At 39.4% G+C, this 15,641-nt stretch overlaps 1 protein-coding gene and 1 long non-coding RNA gene across 15 annotated transcripts in view; one reads left to right on the forward strand and one right to left on the reverse strand.

The window, feature by feature from the left end:
• Positions 1-15,641, reverse strand: part of HNF4A (hepatocyte nuclear factor 4 alpha) — a 59,144-nt gene that overhangs the window by 38,301 nt on the left and 5,202 nt on the right. The gene's annotated exons all lie outside the window — the stretch shown is intronic.
• The window catches only part of LOC108408059 (uncharacterized), a 29,379-nt gene that overhangs the window by 8,979 nt on the left and 4,759 nt on the right, over positions 1-15,641 (forward strand). For 6 of the 14 annotated variants that reach the window (XR_012131311.1, XR_012131310.1, XR_012131312.1 and 3 more), the window contains 5 exons: positions 545-776; positions 1,091-1,282; positions 6,838-7,011; positions 9,843-10,021; positions 10,117-15,368. This is a non-coding gene — a long non-coding RNA (uncharacterized lncRNA). Of the gene's footprint in view, positions 1-544; positions 777-1,090; positions 1,283-4,192; positions 4,265-6,837; positions 7,012-8,972; positions 9,067-9,842; positions 10,022-10,101; positions 15,369-15,641 lie in introns of all 14 variants that reach the window. The other 8 variants (XR_012131313.1, XR_012131320.1, XR_012131321.1 and 5 more) reach the window with 6 other exon arrangements.

Consider the following 15,641-nt stretch of genomic DNA (forward strand, 5'->3'; position numbering starts at 1 on the left):
TTTAAATGACCTTCCAGCTGCTTCTGATGCACTGGTTCCTCAGACCCCACTTTGAAAACTCCTTCAGGAAGCCTCCCTGATAACCAGATAAGCAAGCACTCTGTGAGGCTCCCTACTCCCTTGTCCCTATCCTTGAATTCCTCTCTTTTCCAATTACCCTCGCTTGGATATTTTTTCAAAGTAGTGACAGAACCAAATTCTAGCTCAGCCAGAGCTGCATCTACCTTTAGGGAATAAACAAAAGCTGACCCCAAAGTTCAGCTGAAACTCCTTAGCAAGTAGCAGCATCCCCAACCAAAAGGAATCCCGAGTTGCTGACTTAAGTACCAGCCGCACAGAATGGTGGTGTCACACTGCCTTCTCCCTGATGGACATAGTCCCTTCCTGCGACTGGTGCTAAAGGCTCCGTGGTGAGGCTGGTCATGGTGGTCAACGACAGAGCAATCCATTGACTCGATCTACCTTTCTAGACCAATCTTCCAGGCTCCTGTACATACAGTCTATCTGCAAGCTGCTCCCACCTACTCCACTTTTCTCCTTTCAGGCACATGACAGGATTATACTTCCTGGCTTCTTTTGCCATTAGATGTGACCATGTGACTTGTTTCTGCTAATGAAACGTGAGCAGAAACAATGCGTGGGGCACCTGGGCAGAAACGTCAAGAGCGAGTGCTGCAGTTGTGGACGCCAGTGGAGATACAGAGTCACCAGGATGAGAACCCAGCTGCCAGCCCCTGACAGACGTGTGCCATAATGAGCGAGAAGCCTCGGCTGTGGTGAGCCACTGAGTCTTGGGGCTTTTTTGTCATTGCAGCATCGCCTTGCCTCACCTACCCTGACTGAATATGATCTTTCTAAAGCTTCACTGATTTTCCTACAACCATTTTGATTTTGTATCTGAAAACCACCTACAATATTACTTCACATTTTTCTTATATCAATTCACTCACTTTTATGTAGATTTACTGTAGAAGGAAATGTTATTATGACCAAACACCAGTATCCTAAGTAGAAAGTGATGGCAAAATAAACAGAATGAAATAAACCATTATATTATATCATGACTTAAATAATACTGTTGCCGTTTCAGGTCCCTGGGCCCTTGGCCTGCTCTTTTGTTCAGAAAGGAGGTTCCTAAGTTTCTCCATCTTTTGGACCCCCAAAAGCTGGCTGAGCCTGTCAGATGTTTGGAGGCAGCATAGAGGCTGAGAGTACAAATTCTAGAGCCTGACTTTCTGGGCTTAAATTCTGTTTCTGTCATGGACAAGCTGTGTGACCTTGGGTGAGTTCCTTCACTGTTCTGTGACTGTCTTCTTGTTTGCAACATAGGGATAATAATGACGTATATATCACTGGGTTGTTGTGGATTATTTGTGTTAACATACAGAAAAACAGTTTACAACTATGTCTGGCACATTGTGAGTACGATATAGATGTTAGGCCTAAAATAATGGCAGGATCAAGATCCAGGTAGATTTGGAGAAATGTCTGAACTCAATGAAGAGGAATGAAAAATCCTCCACACTGGTTAAAAATAAATCACCTGAACAGTGTGTATGGGGACAGCCCCATCTTAGTAGCAGGTGACAACCAAATTCTAAAGGTTTTACATGGTGGCAGCTGCCCAAACCTCTAAAAAAGTCTTGTGTGGCTCTAGCCGAGATGTAGTGCTCAGGTTACAGGAGCCCAGAGGTCCTCTGTGTTCTATCCTTAAAGAACTATACATGTGACATCAAAAGAAAAGACAACTCTAGCAAAAATAAACAAGTGGGACTACATCAAACTAAAAAACATGTGTATAGAAAAGCAAACCATCAACAAAATGAAAAGGCAACTTAAGGACTGAGACAAAATATCTGCAAATCATATATCTGATAAGGAGTTAATATCTAAAATGTATGAACTCCTGTATCATAGGATGAGACAGGATGAGAAAACCATGCCCTTTGAAGAATAACTGAAGATGCAAAGGAGTTCTAGGCTGGCCAGTGGGAAAGAGGAGAGGGGCAGTATAGCAGAGTGGTCAAGGCCATTGCCTTTGAAATATCAATGGTACCATATACATAACCATTTGACCTTGTGAAAATTACAAGCTCTTCAAGCCTTATTTGCTTCACCTGAAAAATAGGAATCGCTACTAGGACTTCTTCATAGACGGCTTTCTGGATTAAATGTGATAAACCTTACAAGCCTGGCTGTAGTTGCCTACCATGTAATTGTGTTATTTACTGAATTCAAAGTACTTTCCTTTGGAAAGGAATGTGTACCTATTCTAACAGCCCCAGAGAACAAACCATGACCAACAGATGGATGCTATAGAGGAAGGTTTATACTCAAAATGAAGATTTTTTTTACTGGATACAATGGTTCTACCATGCAGAAAGCTGCTTTATTAAGTAGTGAGCATCCTGTCACTAGAAGTATCAAGTCCAAATTAAATGACTACCTGTCAGGGAGGATGATGAGAGGATTCCAGCAACGGATCAAAGGTTGAATCAGAGTAGCATCTCCCATGTGCAAGTCTTAAAATATAATCAAAACCAAATTTATGTTTTGAAAAACTGATATCCACATGCAAAAGAATGAAGTTGGACTCTTAGCTTATACCACATGTAAAAATAAACACAACATAGATTAAAGATCTACAAATAAAAGCTAAAATTATAATACTGTTAGAAGAAAACATGGGAGAAAATATTCATGACATTGAATTTGGCAATGTTCTTGGATGTGACACCAAAAGCACAGACAACAAAAGAAAGAACAGATAAACTGAACTACACTGGAATTACAAACTTTTGTGTACCAAAGGATAGGATCAATAGACTGAATAAACAACCCATAGAATGGGAGAAAATATTTGTAAATTGTATATCTGAAAAAGGGTTAATATCCATAATATATAAAGAATTCCTACAACTCAACAACAACAAAAATATCCCTCAGTTTTAAAATGGACAAAGGATTTGAATAGACATTTCCCCAAGAAGATATACAAATGACCAAGAAGCACCCAAAAAGATACTCCATATCACCAATCATTAGTAGAATGCAAATCAATGCAAAACCACAGTGAGATAACTCCTTCACATCCATCGGGATGGATATTATTTTTTAAAAAACCAAACAGATAATAACAAGTGTTGATGAGGATGAGGAAAAATTAGAACCCTTTTGCCTTGCTGGTGGGAATGTAAAATAATGTAACCATTATGGAAATGCAGTTCCTTAAAACATTAAAAATAGAATTATCATATGATCCAGCAATTCCACTTCTGGGTATATACCCAATAGAATTGAAAGTAGACTCTGGAAGAGATATTTTTACACCCATTTCATAGCAACATTATTCACAATAGCCAAAAGCTGGAAGCAACCCAAGTATCAATTGACGGATGAATAGAAAACAAAAGTGATCTATACGTATTGTGAAATACTATTCAGCCTTAAAAAGAAAGGAATTTTGATACATGCTACAATATGGATGAACCATGAGGACTTCATGCTATATGAAGTAAGCCAATCACAAAAGGACAGATACTGTATGATTCCACTTACATGAAGTACACAGAATAATCAAATTCATAGAGATAGAAAGCAGAATGGTGATTACCAGGGGTTTCGGGTAGGGAGACATGGAGCGTTATTTTCCAGTAGGTACAGAGATTCAGTATGGGAATGTGAAAACAATTTGAGAGATGGATGGTGGTGACGGTTGTATAACAATGTGAATATATTTAATGCCTCTGAAATGCACATTTAAAATGGTTAAAATGGTAAATTTTATATATATATATGTAATATCACAATTTGTAAAAATGTCAGCAATGTATAAAATATACGTATTGAATCATGACCCAAGTTAGATTTATTCCAGGAATGCAAGGATAGCTTAACATTAGAATGTTTTAAAATAAATTAGCAGACTAAAGGAGAAAAAAATATGATATCTTGGTGGATGTACAAAAAGCAATTAAGCAATTCAACATTGTGATTAAAAACAAGCACTTCTAGCTTACGTAGGAGAAACTAAAAAATCTCAATAAAGGTTACCTACCAAAACCTTATGCAGATATGATACTTAAAGGTCAAAGAGTCCCTTTAACATCAAGAATAAAACAATGTTGTCCACTGAGGCAGAAGATATGTGTTCATCTGTATAATCTAGTCTCTCTGTCTCCCTTTGGAATAGAACCTCCAATTTCTGTTTGAGCATATGGATGCTCCCCCCAAAAGATTCATCTCAAGCCTTCCTTGAAGCTAGGTGAGACCATGCAAATATAGTCTGACCAATGAAGTATAATCAGAAATGTAATATGGAAGCTTCCAGGAACTTTTCTTAAAAGATGGATAAACCATTACTTTTATTCCCTTTTCTTCTTTGTCCCATCCTCCATCTTTCTGCATGTAACATGAATGTGTGGCTGGATCTCTTAGCAGCCATCTTGGACAGTGAGAATGAAGACCTCATGGGGACGGAATAATAGTAGCTAGAAAGAGTATGGGTTCCTGAGGACTGTTATGGGAAGAGCTGCCATACTATCCTTAGATTGCCTCCCTCTGGACTTTTATAAACTGAGGAATAATCTTTTATCTTGTTTAAGCTACTATTATTTTATATCTTAACTACTCATAGACCAACTAAATCCTGAGTGATATTCTCATCATTATTGCTTCTATTTGATATTTTACTGGAGACCCTACCAATGCAATAAGAGAAGAAATTAAAAAGAGATCTAATAAGAAAATTTAGCAAGGTTACTGGATACAGTTTCAAAATATTAAAAGTATTTTGTTTGTATACACTAACATCAACAAATGAGAAAATTCAATTTTTAAAAAGTATTTATAATAGCAATAACAATTATGAATTATCTAGGAATTAATCTAACAAAAGACTTTTATGTATAAAGTTATCAAACTTTGTTGGAAAATATAAAAGCCAACCTATATAAAGGAAGACCTACAGTAATGTATCATGTTCATGGCAGAAGGATTCATTATGTAGAGATGTCAATTCTTTCCAAATTAATCAATAAATTCAATGGAATTTCAATTAAAAGCCCAACAGGACAAAGCCACTTGGCTCAGTACTTGGCAAATTACAAGCACTCAAAATAGTTGCTTTTATTGAAATCCTGTGGAGGAGACAAATATGCTATTGGTCTTTAACTTTTGTTATGTCCTGTTCAGTCTCATTCTATAATTTATATGAATGAGCAAATATAATAGACATGAATTATTTTTAAAGAACTACTGTATAATGAGCACATCCTCTGTAATATTAGAGCTATAGCTGGACTGTCCAATAGGGTAGCCACTAGCCCCATGTGGCCATTGAGCATTTGACATAGTATAATTCAATTAAGATGTGCTGTAAGTATAAAATGCACATCATATTTTGAAAACCAAGTATAAAAAAGAAGTGAAAAATATCTCATTTTATTGATTAGATGTGAAATGATAATATTTTGTGTGGGGATAAATAAAACATTAAATAATTTCAACACTTTTGGGGGGCTTTTTAAAGATAAAACTTTCTATTTTGGTATAATTATAGATTCACTCACCTGGGTTCTTCTTCTTCTTATTATTATGTTTAAATGTGGCTACTAGAGATAGATAAGTGGAACAGTATGTAGAGCCTAGAAATCGATCTATGTATATTTGAAAATGAGAAACAAAAGGGATGGCATTGCATATCAGTCAAGGATATCTTATTCAATAAATGGTGCTGGGGCCATGATGTCGCGGATCACGGGGAGAACAGTGTAGCACAGAGATGGCACATAGTTGATCTGTGGCATCTTACTGCACTGATGGACAGTGACTGCATTGGGGTGTGGGTGGGGACTTGATAATATGGGTAAAGTAGTAACCACATTGTTTTTTCATGTGAAACCTTCATAAGAGTGTATATCAGTCATACCTTAATTTAAAAAAAGAAAAAAAAATGATGCTGGGCCAATTGGTTAGACATATGAAGAAAACTATAATGGCATCTCTACCATACACAAAAATCAGTTCCTATGGAATAATGACCTAAATACGAAAAATAAAACTTTAAAAGTTATAAAAAATATTTAGCATAATATCTTTATGATCTCAGGGCACTGCAAGATTTATGGACAAGACACAGAAAGCACGAACCATAAGGGATAATATTATTAAATTTAACAACCTTATTTATAATTTAACCAAAATTTAACTACTGCTGTTGACCTTTGAACAATGTGAAGGTTGTTGTGATTCCCTGCACAGCTGAAAATCTGCACATAACTTTTGACTCTCAAAAAACAATAGCCTACTGTTGATTTTATGGCAGCAAATGATAACATAGACTAGCATATACATATATTTTATGCATTCATGACATACCTGACACTTTCTTAATTTTTTTGATATTTCTAGGCTATGCGGTTTCTCTGTGAGTTTTTTCAAATTGTCACAAATCTCAAAAAAATTTCCCAAATACATTTATTGAACAAATTCATGTATAAGTGGACCCCTGCACTTCAAACCCATGTTGTCTAAGGGTCAACTGTACATTATAATTGTAAATTTCTGTTCAACAAAAGATATTCTAAAGAGAGTGAAAAGACAAGCTACAAACTGATCAAAGATATTTTCCACTAAAATAACTGACAAAGGATTTGTATCAAGAGCAAATAATTCTTTCAAATCGATAAGAAAAAGTATATGATGTAACAGAAAAATGGGTAAAGGATATGAACAAGCACACTCACAGAGCAAATTCAGAAGCCCAAAAGAGCCTTTACCTTCTTCTCTCGTAATAGGGGAAATGCAAATTCTCATTCTACATTCATCATCTTTCAGAATGAAGTGCTGGTGAGGATGTGGAGCCACCAAAACCCCTAGACAGCACTGACTGAAGTGGTAGTTGGTAAGACTGAGCAATTTACCAATATCTCAACAATGCGAAGATGCTCGTTGCCTGGGATCCAAAAATTTCATTCCTTCATGTCACCCTAAAGAAGCCCTCATCCGCAGGTATATGAATATTCTTTGCAGTATTGTTTAAAATAGTGAAAAACTGGAAAACAAGTCCATTGTCAAAACCAGAATAAATATACTTGGGATAGTCACACAAAGCATTTTAAATAAGTGACCTAGTGCACGGGAAGATCCATAATGATCTTATGTGAGTGAAAAAAGGACTTTGCTGAAGGATATGTACAACATTCCATTTGAATATATTTTTGAGATATGCAAAATAATACTATATATTGTTTATGTAGCCACGCATAGTGAAAGTATAAAAACATGTTTGGTAATGATAAACAGCAAATGTTGACAGTGGTCATCTAGGAGAAGGGCGGCAGGACAATAATGTCAGGAAATGCTACAGGGGAATTTCAACTCTAAATATACTGTTTCACTTCTCATTAAAACAAATCAGATAGGAATCCTGTGCACATGTGATAATGCAGTAGAATTTGACAAAACCACATGATGGGTATACATCAGTGGTCATGATATTATTCTCTATATTTTTCTGCCCACTTGTCATACTTCGTATTTTAAAAACAAGAAATTATGAAAAAAATTGTGTTTCTATATACTAGCAACAGTTTGATCATGTTATTTTATAAAGCATACTATTTTAAACATTTATAAAAATGTTTTTTTTAATTGACAAGTAGATCTAAGCTACAGCATTTCTCTGTTGTGGGGCAGGGAAAGCGTTCATGGGTGTTAGTGTCTTTCTTGGGCTCTGTGATGAGCTAATGTGGGCACACGGGAGGCTGTCTCGGAGTGCCCAAAGCACTGCCATGTGCTAGGAGCTCTGAGAAGTTCTGATAAGGGAATCTGTACAGCTTTCTTTAACCCAGCGTTTTTCAAACATCAAACAATAGAATCCTTCTTGTGTGAGTGGCCTTGGGAAAGGCTGACCTCCTGACCTCCAGGGTCTGCCATTCTAGTTTTGGGTCTTTGGCTGACTTGTTGGTCAAATCAGCTTTCCTCTTGTGGCCTCAGTTTATTGAGGTATTAAATGAGATCTCTTACCTGTTTCCAGCTCTAAAACCCCATGTCAGAGCCCTGCATTAGCATAACAGTTCGTTTAGTTTTATTCTTCCATTAACTTTTTATTATTTAACTGAAGCAGGTTCATGATAGAATTACAAAAATGCACAGAAGCAAAATAAAAAGGAATTAAGTGCATTCCACACTGCCACTGTGGGCCCTTTTTCAAAAGGTATGATGCTCGCTAGAATTTACGGAGTACTTCTGTGCAAAGCACCGAGCTAGGAACAGGTCCCTTCTCATCCTCGTTTTACACAGGAGGAGGAGTCTGAGGGTCAGAGAAGCCACCTACCCAGGGCATACAGCTTGCAAGGCTCTAGCCCACGTCTTCCTGACTGCCCCCAAGTTCTCAGCTACTACCATATAAGGCCTCCCCATTTGAAGGGGGCTTCATCTCTGCCCAGAATCTTTTTCTTCCCTGCTGAGTCCTTCAGGATTCTCTCATCTCCCCAGAGGAGCTGTGGACATTATCTCCTGCAAAAGCAAAGTCAGCACTTCTACCATAGAAGGGCCTGTATCCCTCTCTCCCATTCTGTCCACCTTATCTCTAGGAAAACTATGACTTACCCTGGAGAAGGCGGGGAAAAGGGGTAAGCCTCACCCTACCCCAACTCTACCTCCACAACTCACTGGATTTTGGGTAAATTAGGCAGGCTGGAGACAGAAGAATGGTAGTGTAATTAAGTTTCAAATTGACTATTGTTTTATGTGAATGTCTGATAAAGAAAACACAATGGCTGCCAGATGGGGGCTGGGAGGTGAGATTTCCCAAGTGGAGAATTCTAGAAGACAGGCCTGGATTTCTGGAGTCTGGATCCTCCTGACAAACAGGTAGGCAACAAAGGTGGGAACACCAGAGATATTGTAGGTTAGGAAGAAGACCCAGCCAGAAGCCCACAAGGTTTGACAAGGACTGGTCTCTTCAGAATGGGAAAGCAAGGCTGGATGCATTAGCAGCGAAACTGGCCACCGCTGTAGAATCCAAGGGCCCAGAGCAGCACCGTCCAACAGAAATACAAAGTGAGCCACATATGTAATTTTAAATGGGCTGGTAGTCACATTAAAAATTAATAAACTGATGAAATAGGAGATTGTCCTCACACACAGTGAGCTTCCCTTTGGTCGTAGCAATGGGGTCCCAAACTCAAGGGCCCTTAATGCCCAGATAGGGATATGGAGCAGATGGGCTATCAGCAAATTTCATACTTTTCTGTAACGAAAATCAGTACAGCAAACATAATGGTTTATGTTCATTAGTGTGACTTCAGTGTGGAGATACATTAAGGAATGGTAGGGACTTCGGCAAATTAGAGAAAGCACCCACGGTCTAGATCAGCTCTGTGCACTTTTGCCTCAGGAGTATGAGGGGTCAGTGTTGCTAGCGCTTCCCATTTTTTTGAAAGAAGCCACAAGTTGGGATTTTTAAAGGTTAGCAGTTAATTCAAATTTTATTTTCAAAAACACTGGGTGGGCTGAATCTCAACCCCTAATCTCCTTTAAACCCTTGTTTTAGGGAGGAGGAAATGGAGGTTCAGAGGGGTTAAATATTTTCCCAACTCAGAGCAAAGACAAAGAGCTGGCTTCTCAGATCGTTTTGTTACTTCCGCTAATAACCAGCATTGATTTTTCCACTATTCTTATTGAGAATGTACTAGGTGCCAGGCTCTGGCATGCGGCACCACAGAGGTACTGCTTATGAGGCCAGATTTAAAGAGGGGAAGCCAGGGTTCAGAAAGGTGGAGTAAATCGCCTAAGATCACACCGTGGAGCTTGAACCCGGGTCTGTTTGATTACAGGACTCTCGGTGCTCCCTCTGGCCTCACTCCCTTCCACCTCACCACGCTGAAGACCCAGCAACCAGGGAACACGACGGTTACCCCCGGGTCTACTTCAAAAGGGCCCGGGGCTGCCGGGAGAGCTGTGACCTGCATATCCACGCTTGTTGGAACCTGAGCATTCCCACCCTGGCTTCCAGGTGAGATTTCATTTGAAGAAAGAATGCCACTGCCATTTTTTTTTTCTTTTTAAATTTGAAAACCACTGATCTTCCCGAAGTCCCTTGATTTCCAGGGGAAGAAACTGAGTCCCAGAGATGACAAGGGCCTGATGTTCCTTTTCAAGTCAGAACCAGAGTCAAGACCAGCCCAGAGGCCAGGCCCTGTCTGGGAAGCTGCCCATTGGGTATGCCAGGGCCTCCCTCAGCTCCTCTGGGCTCTGCCCCGGGAAGGGCCAACTGCTCTCTCTCTATTTCTCACCACCTCCTCCGCCCTTCCTCACACCTTGTTTGGATAACTTTTTGACCTGTTCCTTCACAAGCTCCCTCTGAGGTGTGGCTGCCTCCGCAGCTTGTCCCAGGGAATCCTGGGTCCTTGGCAGCTTGGCGGCCCAGGTTGGCCGGTCCCACGGCAGACAGTGGTCAAACAGTGGTTGTCTGGACAGAGGGAGGCCTGTTTACCCAGGGCAGGGCCCAGGCAGAGGCTGCAGCTTCCTCCCCACACCACTGGCCCTTCCAGCTACTCAGCATACTGACTCAGCTGTCCCCATCTGTACTTGCTCATTCCACAAATATTGATGGGGCGCCTACTGTGCACCAAGCACTGTTCTACATGCTGAGGATATCGCTAGCAACATGGCAGACAGCTCTATCTCCAGAGCTGTAGAGGATAATAACATTGATAGTGATGGGTGGAAATGGGCAGTTTTAGATTTGGGTGGTCAAAGTAGGCTGCTCTGAGTGGGGAAGCATTCAAGCTAAGACCCAAACTATGAGAAGATACTGGTTATAGGAAAATCTGGGAAAGGACATTCCTGGCAGAGGGAACAAGCAAGCACAAAGGCCCTGGGGCAGGAAAGTGCTTGGCATGATTGAAGGATAGTATAAAGGCCTATGTGGCTGAAGTGGAGCAAGCGAAAGGGAGAAAGACAGAAGAGGCCAACAGAGGGCCAGACAATAGTCAGATCTCTGGGGACTTTCAGGTCAGGGAAAAGAGCTCACCTTGAATTTTCAGTGCGACACAGAGCTATGGGAAGGTGAGGGACTTTAAATATGATTGTATCTGAGCTTCTTCTGTAACTTTAACTGCTTTTTCTCTCTGTGGCTTTCTGTCCTGGGACTCTTGTTTTCAGGTACACTTGATAGTGTTTGAAATAGCATTTAATTATTCCCTTTCCTTTTAAATTAAAAAAAAAGTTTAGATTTAATCAAAGCTGTATAGGTGCACAGTTGAAAATATCAGCTACTTCTACAGCGCTGATACTGAGGAGCAGTAGTTTCCCTCCCAATCTTTCCTGAACCTGATTCCCATCACCCAGAGGCAACCACTTGCAACTGTTTCGCTAGGTTTCCTCTCTGGTGCTTCCTCTGTATTTCCTACAGATCACAGATTGCTACTTCTTAGTTTCCCAGTTTTAGATACAATGTGTTAACTTTGCTAATAGGAAAGATCCTATATAACTATTTCCCAATTTGGAGATGAGTGAATATTCGTTGTTTTTATTTGTATAACTTCACAATAACACTCTAAGGTAGATGTTGGTTCTAATAATACTAACACTTTACATCCAGTGATATTGCAGTTTGCATAAGACCTTTGCACCCATCCTCTTCATCTGTAGAGGTATCCTGAGAGGTAAGCAGAAGTGGCATTATTAACCCTGTTTTCAGAGGATGACATGGAGCCTGGAATAATAAAGAAAATTTCACTTATTGCAGTGGGGAGAAGTGGTTAAAATAAAACCCATCTTTCAGCCAATATGGAAGGAGTCAGGGTCTCTGTGAAGGAGATAATCTATCTTACATTTTGGGTTTGTTTATTATATCAGCTAGTATTGCTCTTACTAATACAGTGTCCAGATTTGAATCCTGGCCCTGACTCTTATAGTCTGTATGGTTTGGGTAAGTTACTTAACTTCTTTGAGGCTTTGTTACTTCTAAGAAATGGGTATGATGATGGTACCTATCTCAATAGGCAGTTGTAAGGATTAAGGGAAGTAATTTTTATAAAGTGTTTAGAACAGTGCCTGGCCCATAGTATGTACTATATAAGTGATCAAATAAACCAGAGCTAGAAAATAAATGAGCCAGGACCCAGATCTGGGCCTTCTGCTGTCAAGTTCAGTATCTGACCCCCAAACCCCAGGGATTTGTACTTCCCTGTACAATTTTCACCATATCTGCCTATTGCCTGTACTTTTCTTACCTTTAATTATTTGCTTGATATTTTTTGTTCTTTTGATGACATGTTATTTTTAAAGGATATTTTATATTAGTGTTTTAATATGCTACTTATAAATTTCTCCAACATGGAGCAAAATAAACTCAATGAGATTTAAAAGTTTTTATCCATGTACTACTTAAAATCAGCCCCTGTACCCTGTGGGTACACCTAAGGAAACTGCTATTTGGGGTCTATAAAGAACCTTTGGGAACATTCTGTCCAGTGGCTTTTAAACCCTTTTGACCATGACCCTCAGTAAGAAACACATTTTACATCACATACTTTATATACAGTGGCAGTGAAGGGTGGTAGTCAAAACGCAGATAGCAGAGCCCAGCTGCCTGGGTTGGAAACTCAGCATCACCTCTTAATGCCTTGGTGACTTTTGCTGAGTGTCTTACCCTCTCTGTGCCTCCATTTTCTCATTTATAAAATGAGAATGGCAATAATAGTATCCACTTCACAGGGTAGTTGTGAAGTAAGGAGTTAATATGCATAAAGCCCTAGTAAGTGCTTTATAAATTTTTGCTATTATCGCAACCCTCTACACACATCCATAAACATATATAAATGAAACGAACATTTCTCACACACCCAATTTACTCTTACAAGATGTACTGGGATGATTTTTATTCTATCTTACTTCATTTAAAAAAATGTGATCATCTTTGTGGAATTTCAATGACCCATTTGTGATTTAGGCAAGAAATGAAAACAGAAGAAGTATTGATTATGTGATGAGCATCTGTGCTGAAATTATTTTGTCCAGCATAATGAAGCTATGAGGGGTAGAGCAACAGATTTGGGTCCCTACCACCTTGGATGCTGCCGATCTGCAATTTCTAATGAAGACTATTGAACTGTACTTTAGGAATAATATATCTGTTTAAAACCAAAATTATGTGCTTCAAAGGCTTGAAAAAAATAATATTCAGTATATTAAAGCAAGAGTCCACAAATTACAACCTGTAGAATAAATCTGGCCCACTGCCTATTTTTGTAAATAAAGTTTTATTGGGACACAGCCACAATCATTCATTATTTATTGTCTATGGCTACTTTTGTGCTACAAGAGCAGAGCCGACTAGTTGTCACACACCCCATTTGACCTTCAAAGCTGAAATAGTTTAGTATCTAGCCTTCTACAACAGAAGTTTGTCAACCCCTACATTAAAGTTACAGTTCAAAACCCTCAAGCTTAAGTTGAATCTTATTCTATTCATATCTTATTTTATACTACTTACAAGTCTAACAAATTATAATGGTTATAGTTTCCCCAAAGTTTTATTTTGAAAAATTTCAAGCCTACTAAAGATTGAAAGAATAGTTCAGTAAACCTGATAATATCCTTTACCTAGATTCACCATTTTGTAGCATTCTGTTACATATGCTTTGTCCCTATCTATCTTCCTATGTACTTTTTGATTGAAAGATTTAATCTAAAAAATTGCATATTCACATTTGTTATACATATTTGACTCTGTGTGTGTGTGACCCCATGACAGAGGTGGTCAAGTATGTACCAACAAATTCATGCTCATCGCACATATCCCAGACTCCTTTGCATTTGGCCAAGGCCATGTGACTAGCTCTCACCAATGGAAAGTGAGTAGAAATGATAAGTGTCACTCTGGGCCAGGGTTACTTCTGGGATCTCTAGATGACTATGTGGCAGGTAAGTAAGTTTCTAGCTTACATTTTGTATTTGCTTGTTCCAATAACTAATGACGTCCTAACTAATAGAACCAAAAAATTGTGTGCCCATTAATGGGACAAGATTGCAGTGGAAACACACTGGCCTGATCCTCTAGTTGTCCAAACATTTCTGAACCATGGAGCCATTTCATTAAATGTTTCATTCAGAATTCAAAATGGAGCTTCTCTGGTGTGGAATTGGGGAGGCTAAGAGCCTGGTCCTCTTGAACACCCGCATTGGCCTCAAAATGAAAGCAGAGGCATCTTTCCTGATTCCTAGGTCTCCAGTGAATTATGTGTGATGACCGCTGAACAAGTAAGTCATGTGCCTCCATGTCTGAGAAGAGGAGGTGGGGAGCCAGCAGAAGGACTTGCTGCCCACATCAGAGTCATTTCTCAGGTCTGTGGTCGGGACAGGTCTGTTTCCACCATTTCTATGCCTACCATTTACTCCACATGGGCCCAGACTCACGAACCAGCCATCAGAGAACACTGGACAGCTTGGAACAGAGCTTTGTCCTGACTCTCCAGCCACACCCTTGCATCCTGGAACAGCCAGTTACATATTCCTCATTCATTTCAGTTTGTTCCACACAGCTAAAGAATGCCTAGCACATATAAGCATTCAATCCCTTTCACATGGTAGGTCTATACTCAACAGTATAGACTCAACAGTATACTCAACAATAACAATAGTTCAAATTGAGATGTAATAATAGTAATTACAATAGTAAATATTTACATAGCACTTCCTATGTGCCAGACACTCAGCACTTTACAGATATTAACCTCACTTAATTCTCACAACATATAAAGGAGATGCTATCATCATCATCACATTGGACAGATGAAGAAACTGAAGCACAGAAAATTTAATAATTTACCCCAAGCCACGAGGCTAGCAGGTGGCAATTTGAGCCCAGGCAGTCTGACTCCAGTGTCTGAGCTGCTAACCACAAAGTTATATAGCCCCTTAGATGCTATTATAAGGGGTAGGAAGTGTAGCTTTTTTAAAAAATGAAGATTAGGTGTCGGGCAGACTAGATTTTAATCACTTAGTTGTGTGTGATGCAGGGAGACTTACATAACAACTCTGAATGTCAAATTCCCTATTTATAAAATGAGGATAATACTTTCCCTTTATGGGTTATTGCAAGGGTTAAAAGGGAGAAAACAATTAAAGCAACCAGCATCCTACCCATTGCATAGAAGAGGTTTAAATGGAAACAAATTTTCTTCTTTACAGTTTCATCCTTAGGCTAGAGGCACGTGAGTCAGAAAAGAGAGCAGGCATCATTCTTGCACGTAAGCATCTCATAATCTTTTTAGGAACAAGAGAAATCATCCACGAAGCAATCAGAAAAGTTCCAAGATACTTTCAAGAAAGAATGGAATTAATCGCAGTCAAATGTAAGAAAAATCAGTGCAGTTTACTTGGCTAAGCTCTGGGCCTTTGCATATACTGTTCCCCTTTCCTCTCTTCTGCTGGCTTACTCCTGTTTCACCTTCAGGTTTCAGCTTAGGTATCAGTCCATTCTTCTGGGGTCAAGAGGTCCCTCACCGTGACACTCCTCCTAAGTCCCTTTGTGTTCCCACAGTGCCCCAGTCATCCATATTATGGTGCTCTGTCTTTGACTGCTTCTGGCTTGTCTGTCTTCCCACCAGACTGGCTCTCTCCAGGAC

The sequence above is a fragment of the Manis javanica genome, chromosome 5, assembly GCF_040802235.1.
Source record: "Manis javanica isolate MJ-LG chromosome 5, MJ_LKY, whole genome shotgun sequence".
Classification (NCBI taxonomy): Eukaryota; Metazoa; Chordata; class Mammalia; order Pholidota; family Manidae; genus Manis; species Manis javanica.